The 9,122-nt window shown below is 37.8% G+C and overlaps 1 long non-coding RNA gene across 1 annotated transcript; it reads right to left on the bottom strand.

Moving 5' to 3' along the window:
* Nucleotides 1–7,230: 7,230 nt before the first annotated feature.
* On the bottom strand, nt 7,231–8,259 carry LOC112842740 (uncharacterized). The gene is made up of 3 exons (XR_003214747.1): nt 7,951–8,259; nt 7,473–7,555; nt 7,231–7,382 (listed from the first exon to the last, which is right to left on the bottom strand). It is a non-coding gene; the product is annotated as an uncharacterized LOC112842740 (long non-coding RNA).
* Nucleotides 8,260–9,122: the final 863 nt, after the last annotated feature.

Below are 9,122 nucleotides of genomic sequence, written 5' to 3'. Positions count from 1 at the left end.
ATATAAATAAAATTTAATTGAACTGTAAACAGCAAAGCACAACAACAGTTGCCTCAATGTGCTTTATATTGTAATGTGAAGACCCTATATAAGTTTACAGAAACACATTTCAGTCACAGTTACATGAATACATACAGTCTTTAAGTGTAAACTCCCAACTTTAAATTTAGTGACTGAACATTGAGGAAGTACAGCACTTTTATGCACTCTCCTATTTTGTGCAGGTAGAAAATATTTTTTCAGAATCACATTTTTTTAATTCTTTAGAAAGACTCCTATGAGCTTGAATATGAAAGGTTTTCGTCTTTGTGAAGACCTTTGCGGCATCTGTCGTCAACTTGTGGTCTTTCTGCCTTTAATTACGTCTTCAACAGAAATGTAGTTCAGATTGAAATCAGGTTCTCCTGACTTACTTTCACATCATGTTTTCACATCATGCATCTGTCTGACGTGCCGTCCAATCAATTTTGCATTCAAGAAGTTCAGCTCAATACATTTCTGAATTCATGCAGCTGCTTCTGTTTACTGTCACATAATGACCAGACATGGTGAAAGGTATACAACACTACCTCTGTCATGTGGCTGGGGTGGCTGTAGCTCAGGAGGAAGAGCAGTTATCTACTAATTGTATGACCCACTAATCAGGTCAATTTTTTTTAGTAAGTAATTAGTTCAATCAATTAGTAGATGACCTCATTACACTGTAAAATCTAATTAAATTGAGTAAAGTTTTACTTAAGATGATTAAGCTAGGGCAACTTACCCATTTTGAGTACACTGTACAGCCTCATTAGTTCCCAGAACTAAAAAAAAAATGAGTAAAGTTTACTTAAGATGAAGAAGTTAAGGCAACTTATTCACTTTGAGTATAGAGTAAAAACCTATGTAGTTTCCAGAACTCAAAAAAATATGCAAACTCGTTGCCTCAAAAAAACTAAGTAAAGCTTACTTAAGATGACTGTTAGGACAACTTATTAATTGCAAGTATGCAGTATTAAGAATAACTTGATATTTCTGACTGTACAATACTAATTGTTTACCTACTGACAAACATTTTAAGTTCAACTAAATGAAAAAACAATTTGTGGTAACCTGAATGTGATTAAAAATAATTAACAACACTTTTTGTAATGATGTTAAAATGAGCCCAGGTTTTATTTTCAAATGCAAAAAAGTATAACAACCAACATACTGGACACTGTTCTCTTGAACAGCAAACAATTATATTGCCATCACTGTTATAATCTTACAATGAAACAAAGTCTCAGATTTAATTATTCTGAAAATAAGCTTAGGTCTACCACAAGTTTGTTTTGTACTTACATTACTTATATACTCAAAATGAAATATTTGTTGTTCTGTCACAAGTGCAGTCTCTAATTTAAACAACACATTTGTTTTTCATTCCAACACATGAGCTGGAATGTTCTAATATTTTAAGGATGCTTGTTTCCAGTCCAGGCATTACTGCCTGAATGACTATCATGGATCGAGGTGATCCAAATGTAAGTGCAGAAGAAAGTCTTTAACTTCCCTTAAGTACAGTGGCAGTGGATGTGGGTTGGAGATGCAATGAGCTTGAACCTGCAGGCGACCATCTTCACTGACCACATCATCTGTGACGGAGGACTCATCTCTCCTGTTGTCCTGCAAGCAAACAATCATATTTTTTGGAACATGAACTTAATTGCTTTCTTAAAACGTTTTTTTCTGCATTTGGTATAAAACAGACTCCAATTTAGACAATCTCAGGCTCCCTCCCCACCGGAGAGGTGACATTCAATGTCCTACTTGTCAGTCTAGATAGCCCTGACTACCACCCAACATACAATAATGTCATGAAAGCATCATTTTAAAAAGGGCTATGCAAACATGGCCAATAACTTTCATTCTAATGATGTGCAAAATGATTTGGGCACAAAACAAATTTTGCTGTTAAAAAAACTTGCAGACTTCACTATATACAGTGTAGACCCTCTAAACTAAGTTTGGGGGATGTGATCTTTCAAGAAATGCAGACCAAACTGTTGTTGTTTGTTTACTTACACAGCGTGTCTTGTAGAATTAACTGGAGTCAACAGCAACAGCATAGTGCAGTCATATCTCAAGTCTAATGACAGAAGACAGGAAAAGATCAGTAAAGAAACAACTTCCCCAAACCAAAGCACAAATAAAACAATAAGTAAAACAGGCTGATCTAAAGTATGATTAAAGTTCAGCCTGATTAATATAAATGTTACTGATAGTTGCTAATATATTGGAAAACCAAAATACTTACCACTGAGTTGATGTCTTTCTGTCCAACAGCAGGAGTGCTGGTCCCGAGCCTCAAAGACAGTAAGAAGCAAGCAGAGGGAGAAAAAACAGAACATTTTTTAGAAGCTGATTTGATCTTTAATGGCTGTGCAATCATTATAACTTACAACACAGAAGGTCAATGTAGACCCCATACAACCAAAGACTAACACATATAGTATTTAAAACACCATCTACTACTGTGTCTGAATGTGTGGTATTGGCACTGTCAGTTTAGGCCTAAAGAGATATGTGTTTGAAAAAAGACCACCTAATTTAAACATAATCATTACATGCTTGTTAAAAGTTAACTTCCAATATATAAAGTTTCTAATAAGCAAAATGACCAGATCTAACATATGGCAGGGTTTATATGTAACATAATGTTTCTTATGATTCAACTGTGGAATTTAACTTAATTCTTTAGAAGGACAAGCTATATTACTTTATTCTCAAGTATAAAGCCAACCTAGACTTTAACCATTTAACAGGCCACTAATCTGGATTATAGCTTTCACAACAAAACTTGTTTTTAAACACATTTTTTAACAACATAAATACTATTGTTATTATTATTATTTAAAATGTAATAAAACAGAAAAGTCGGTAAAGTATAAAAGCAGATTGCTTATGTTGTTAAAGAAAGGCTAGATTTGACATTAATAGATGCCACAGATGTTCAAAAGCTGACACAAAGCATGAAAAAAATAGACGTCTCCGAAAACGTTGTAGCATTTTTGTAAATATGTGATGTCTTGATAAATCGAGCAGATATTTGAACTTTACACAGCTACATTCTCACCTGAAAATATCTTAAAAGTTTATTTTGTGACCCAGAAAAAGTAATATTTAAAAGTTTTTTAGCCGCGCTCCTCCACCATTGCCGCGCTTACAAGTACATCAAGTACTCACAGGTTCCGACAACTGCGGCCGACAAATGCGATCCTCCTTTACCACAGATTACCCTTTCTGGGTCACAAAATAACCTTTTAAGATATTTTCAGGCGAGAATGTAGCTGTGTAACGCTCAAATATCTACTTAATTTATCAAAATATCACATATTTTCAAACGTGCTTCCACATTTTCAGAGAGCTCCGTTATCCACCAGGGTGATAGCTGACCGGGAGGTCAAGGCTCGATAGAGCCGGTGTTGTGCCAAAAAGTGATTGTCTGCCAAAAACTGATTTCCGGTATTTGCCAAAAACTGATTGCTCGTATTTAAACTGCTATAAGTAACTTGTTGGGCTATAATATGTGAAACATATGTCAAATGCATCCCTTATGGATGACATAGAGTCATCTTGAGCCACAAACAACATTCGTGTAACAAGGTAGAAGCCGTAATCACTTTTTGGCAGTGACTTTTATATAACCTTTATTTATGCAGTTAAAAAATGTCATTAACATTAAAAATCTCTTTTGTAAGAGTAAGTTGGCCAAGAGGACAGCAGAAATGGGAGCAAGTATTACAGTAGTTCTGTAAAAATATTTTAAGTGGCGATAAAGGACTGGTTGGTTATATTTTAAGTACAATAACACAGAGTTGTAAAGATACTTGAAAAACAGATATTTTTTAAATTCTATATATAACCCCTTTGTAAACCCTTTTCACCAAAGTCTATTTACCAACATACATAAAGATATTACAGAGAAAAAATACACAGAAACATTGGAAATCAGCTTTTGGCAGGTGTTCCAGATCAACTGGCGTTTAGATCAACTGGCGTTGGTCGAACAGATGTGTGGCAGTCTTGCGTTTCAGGAGCTGCTACCGACAAACCAGCAAAAAAAACGCCAAATGTGTCATCGCGACATTTTTAAACATTTTGTTGTTCGACGGCATCAAGACTGACAGAGTGTGTTTGAGATAACCTCACAAGTGTCACAGATTACACGTTTGGCGTTTTTTTTTTTTCGGTAGCAGCTCCTGAAATGCAATACTGCCAAAAAATATCCAAAACCAGTCTAATCAAATATCTGATCAAATTTTGCAATCCTACTCATGCATGTATAGCTCTTTTGGGACAAACATTAATCAAAAAGCCAAATGTATAATTAAAGTCTTTTTATTTTGAGGACAGAGCTTTTTCCTTTACTCAACTATCAACTTAATGAAGGGGAAAAGGCTGTGCATATTTCTGGTTATTAGTTATTTTGATAATTTATTGCAGCCTATGAAATAGAGTAATATTGTGATATTATTAAAGAGTAGATCTTTTACTGTTGTCCATCTTAAACAGGGCTGCCAGGCTTCCTCTACGTCTGGGAGGATGCCATGTAGGAAGCCCTTGAAAGGAGAAACCTATACAGTATGCACTAAAAATAAAGAAAAACCACCATCAGAGGCAGCAGAATGCTGGCATTTATGGCGAAAAGAGAGACTCTCAGCTGGGCAACAAAGTGACTGGACTGTGCACATCTGAGACACTGGATCTCACCGATGAACCTACTGGAAACACTGGACCAAGTCAGCAAAACACTGAGTGGTTTTCTTCAGTGATGAATGATAAGATGTTCTAGCTTCTTATAAAGCATCAAACTTGTTTTCTAGGCTAAAAGATGATCTTCTAGATTAGTGAGATGCCATTTCCTCTCCAGCTTATGAGTTATCTACTTTAAGATGCCCATTTGACACGTATACCAGGAAGTCAAGGACTTCTGATTTGAGTCCTTCTTTTTCAGAGCAGCTACAGGATCTCCTACAGTATTCAGAGTTGTACATAGTAGGTAATTATTAACAAGATAACAAGGTAGCTGCTCTGCTCTGTCTTGGCACATGGTGTAGAAGATAACATTGGATGAAATGTATCCTTAAACCTGTTTACAGTGCTTTCAGAAAGACATCTATTGTGATGAAAGCGATTCTGTGTAATCAATTATTATAAATTTAAATGGTATCAGGAAATGATCAGACAAAAAAGCATTATCAGGAAATACTGATAAATATTCATTTTCGATGCCATATATCAGAAGAACAACATCTAGAGTGTGATTAAAGTGGTGGCTGGGTTCTTGTACAGTTTAAGAAGCCTGTTGAGTCCTCATAATAGATTAAATGTCGTGTTGAGGCTGTCATTTTTAACATCTACATGGATGTTAAAATCACCCAAATAATTATTTTATCTGAGCTGAGCACTAGATCAGAAAAAAAGTTTGAGAAATCAGAAACTTTGAGTAAAGCCCAGGTGGACGATAGATAACAACAAATAAAACTGTTCGAGTTTTCTGGCAAGGGTGTGCAAGGCTAAGCATCACGTTTTCAAATCAATTGAAACTTTCCTACTCCAGCTGTTGATTAACAAGAGATTTCTGCAAACAAGCAATGGATTATTAATTCATGTTCTAACAAGAATACGACATCATCTGATCATGTGTCTCCTACTTTGAGTAGAACGCCAGGACCTGAAAGAGGTGTGCAGCAGGAGGAGACAGCTGTGAAGCTGCTGGAAGTAGCACAGAGTGTGCAAATAAACACTTGTTCATCGTGGAGCACTGTGTGTGGGGGTTCTTTGGTCAATCACACAGACCTTTAACCATTTGAAAACATCTGATACAAAAAAATCCAAACAGAATAAGAATAGCCGGGGTTTTTGAGCAGTTCGAATCCGAGATCAGACAAAAATGGGACAACATTCCTCTCCAAAAATCCAGCAGCCGGTCTCCTCACTTTCAGATTCAGAAGAGATGCTACACAGTGGTAACACTAGTCAAATATTAATGTGCAATATTTGTTCAACATGTATTTCTTTGTTATAGGAAAAAATATTAAAATCATCATGAACAATAGGAGTGGTGATTTCTAGACTTTTTGTATACAATTTGGCATTTCTTGCTGATGTAGGCCAAAAATAAATACACAATGACATTTCATTTAGTTTATGGTTAATTTGCAAGATACAAGAATGGAAAACATTGAAAGTTACAAATGTATTGTGGATGAAATGGGAATTAAAACAGTGATAGAGCAGCCACTTTGCCACCGGGGGCACCAGTTGACTTGACTCAATCTGAGTGCACACAAAGTAAACTGCACGCTTTAGTTGTGAGGTGACAACGCTGAAATCGGAGTAATAAAATGATAATGATAGTAGAATGATGAGACAGTAAAGATTCTCCAGATCAGTGACTCTTGGCACCTTGTGAACAGCATTGCCGTGGTGATGTTTATTAGTTTGCCATTTTCGCAGTCGCCTCGTATATCAGAATATCACCAGATAAACTCGCCACAGTTTTTAATATTTTATTGATAAAGAGCAATAAGACTATGGACTGTGTTTAAATTAACCTCACAAATGAAATATGCAGTGTTTATTTGCTGGATTGCCAATAGCAGAGAGACAATACCACACATCTGTTTGACCATAACCAGTTAATTTGCCACACCAGTTAATCTGGACCAACGGAGCTTCTACTGCCTATGACACCTGCTCCCTCCTCCCACAGGAAGTGGCATCCCCGCCGCCAGTACTCTATATGCCTAAGCCTGAGACTGACTCCCAGCCCACATCAGCTAACCCTGGGGCCCCCATGATCCAGCCAGCCTTCAGAAAAATTGTTTTGTTTTCCGAAAATCTGAATCTCCTCAGTCTGAATTGGCTAATCCAGTGTTTAGCCCATAAGGACATAATTTCTCCTTCAGAAGGCAGAGAACCAGCTGCTCAAGGAATGGGTGAGAAATTTTACCATCAAATTTTTGAACAGAATCAACCTTTTGGGGTAAAAAACTAATGTGTGAAAACTTCGCTGGCAGAGATGGAGGAAGATGTAGGAAAGTGAGGACTGGAGAGGATGAAGGATTATTTTCAAACTTAAGTCACAGTCATGCTATTAAGAGTTTATACTGGACAGGAAAGGCAGGTTAAATAGAGTCGCTGCAGTAATGTGGTTCACATTTAAAATATAAACATAATTAAATAAGATTTAAACAATTTTAATCTAAATTCCAACAAAAATTTAGACTTGTGTGTGTTTCTATATGTTTCTATTCTATTTCTTGGACTGCTTCCTCCTCGGCCTCCACTTCTTCAGCTTTGGAAACATCCGTCTCATCGTTCTGCTTTTTGTCTGATTTCTGCTTTTTGATGACCTGGAGAGACGGGACACAATCCATGTTACTGTTCCTACACTTCTCAGCTACTACTCTGTTTCATACATGTTTTTATTCACTCTGATGTACCTTATAGTAGAAATGAAGGGCAATGTTCTCCAAAAGCAGAATTAGTGGCAGGAAAACATATCTCAGGATTGGAGTTCTTGAATCTGTGGAAAGAGATCAGTCATCATCAGGATATCAATTGTGTCAATTGTTTTAACTGCCTCAAAACATAAACCATAAACCGTCTATGTTAACATGAACAGATTATGAAACAATGGGCTCCCAGGGAATGGCATGTAAAAGTCTCTCCTCCCACAAACTTCCTACATTACACTTAGAAACGTCAGACACACATGGTTTAGGAGGTGTGGCTCCATCTGACCAATATGATGACCACATTGCATCATCATCAGACTGAACAGCAGCCACTAACGAACTACCTACATTTAGATTTTTTAAATCTTTTGATAGTCAAACAGTTTTTGTTATTTCAGTTCTGTAGTCACAGTTGTATGATGATGTTGATGATGACAAATGTTGAGTTCTGTCATCAATTTACATATCACAGAAACATAAAGCCAATCTTCAGGTGAAGTGAATGTCCCTCCTGACAGAGTTATCTCATACACACAGCTGTACTCGCCCTCATGTTCAAAGTCAGCTACAGGGAAACTAAAGGAGGCTGAGTTGTTGACAGATGGCTTGGTGAGTTTGGTGTGTTTCACATTGGAGCCATAGAGGATGAGATTGAAAACTCCTCCAGGATAGTGTTCATTATTTGTGCAGGTGAGGATGAAGCTGTAACCCTTGATGATCTCTGCACAATCAGGAACCCTGACCAGTCCTCCATTTGGAGATGTCACAGAGATGCTGGGCCGCTGCAGCGACACTGAGAACAAAATAAACAACAAATAAAGAAGCTGTAAATAAAACAGGCACCAGCTGGTGGCAGAAAAAACCCCAAACTCTATTCCACTGCTTTGATGTTATATGAAGACATTTTATTTTCAGTGTGTGCAGGTGGCATTCCTCCAACTGCACACACTGAAAGGAGTTTAAGTATTTCGGGGTCTTGTTCACGAGTGACAGCAGAAGGGAGCGGGAGATTGACAGACGGATTGGTGCAGCGGGCGCAGTGATGCGGACGCTGTACCGGTCTGTTGTGGTGAAGAGAGAGCAGAGTGTAAAAGCGAAGCTCTCAATTTACCGATCGATCTACGTTCCTACCCTCAGCTATGGTCACGAGCTGAGGGCAGTGACCGAAAGAACCAGATCGCGGATATCTCAACTGGCCTGGGAACGCCTTGGTGTTCCCCCGGACAAGCTGAAGGAGGTGGCTGGGGAGAGGGAGGTGTGGGCTTCTCTGCTTGGGCTGCTGCCCCCACGACCCGGCCCCGGATAAGTGAAAGAAAATGGATGAATGAATGGAGGTGGCGCTGAAGGAAAAAGAGAGTGTCATCTCCCACAACAGCATGTCTTCATAGAGCCTTCATAGAGGTGGTAAACTTGGCCTGTCTGCAGTCCAGAGCTTTCACCAATTAAAAACAACTGATGCATTACAAAAACAAACAAACAAAGAAAAATATTACAAAGAAGAGCCAGGACTCTAGATCACCTTGAATCTTTTATCAGTCTGGGAGAACTTTCCTGTCTCAAAAGTCCAGCAGTTGGTCTCATCAGTTCACAGTTTGTTACAGACTGTTGGTTACATCCACTCTTAACAACTCTTAA

Source organism: Oreochromis niloticus, linkage group LG18, assembly GCF_001858045.2.
Source record: "Oreochromis niloticus isolate F11D_XX linkage group LG18, O_niloticus_UMD_NMBU, whole genome shotgun sequence".
In the NCBI taxonomy this organism is placed as follows: Eukaryota; Metazoa; Chordata; class Actinopteri; order Cichliformes; family Cichlidae; genus Oreochromis; species Oreochromis niloticus.
Note: the sequence above shows the minus strand (reverse complement) of the source record. Positions and strands in the feature narration are given on the sequence as shown.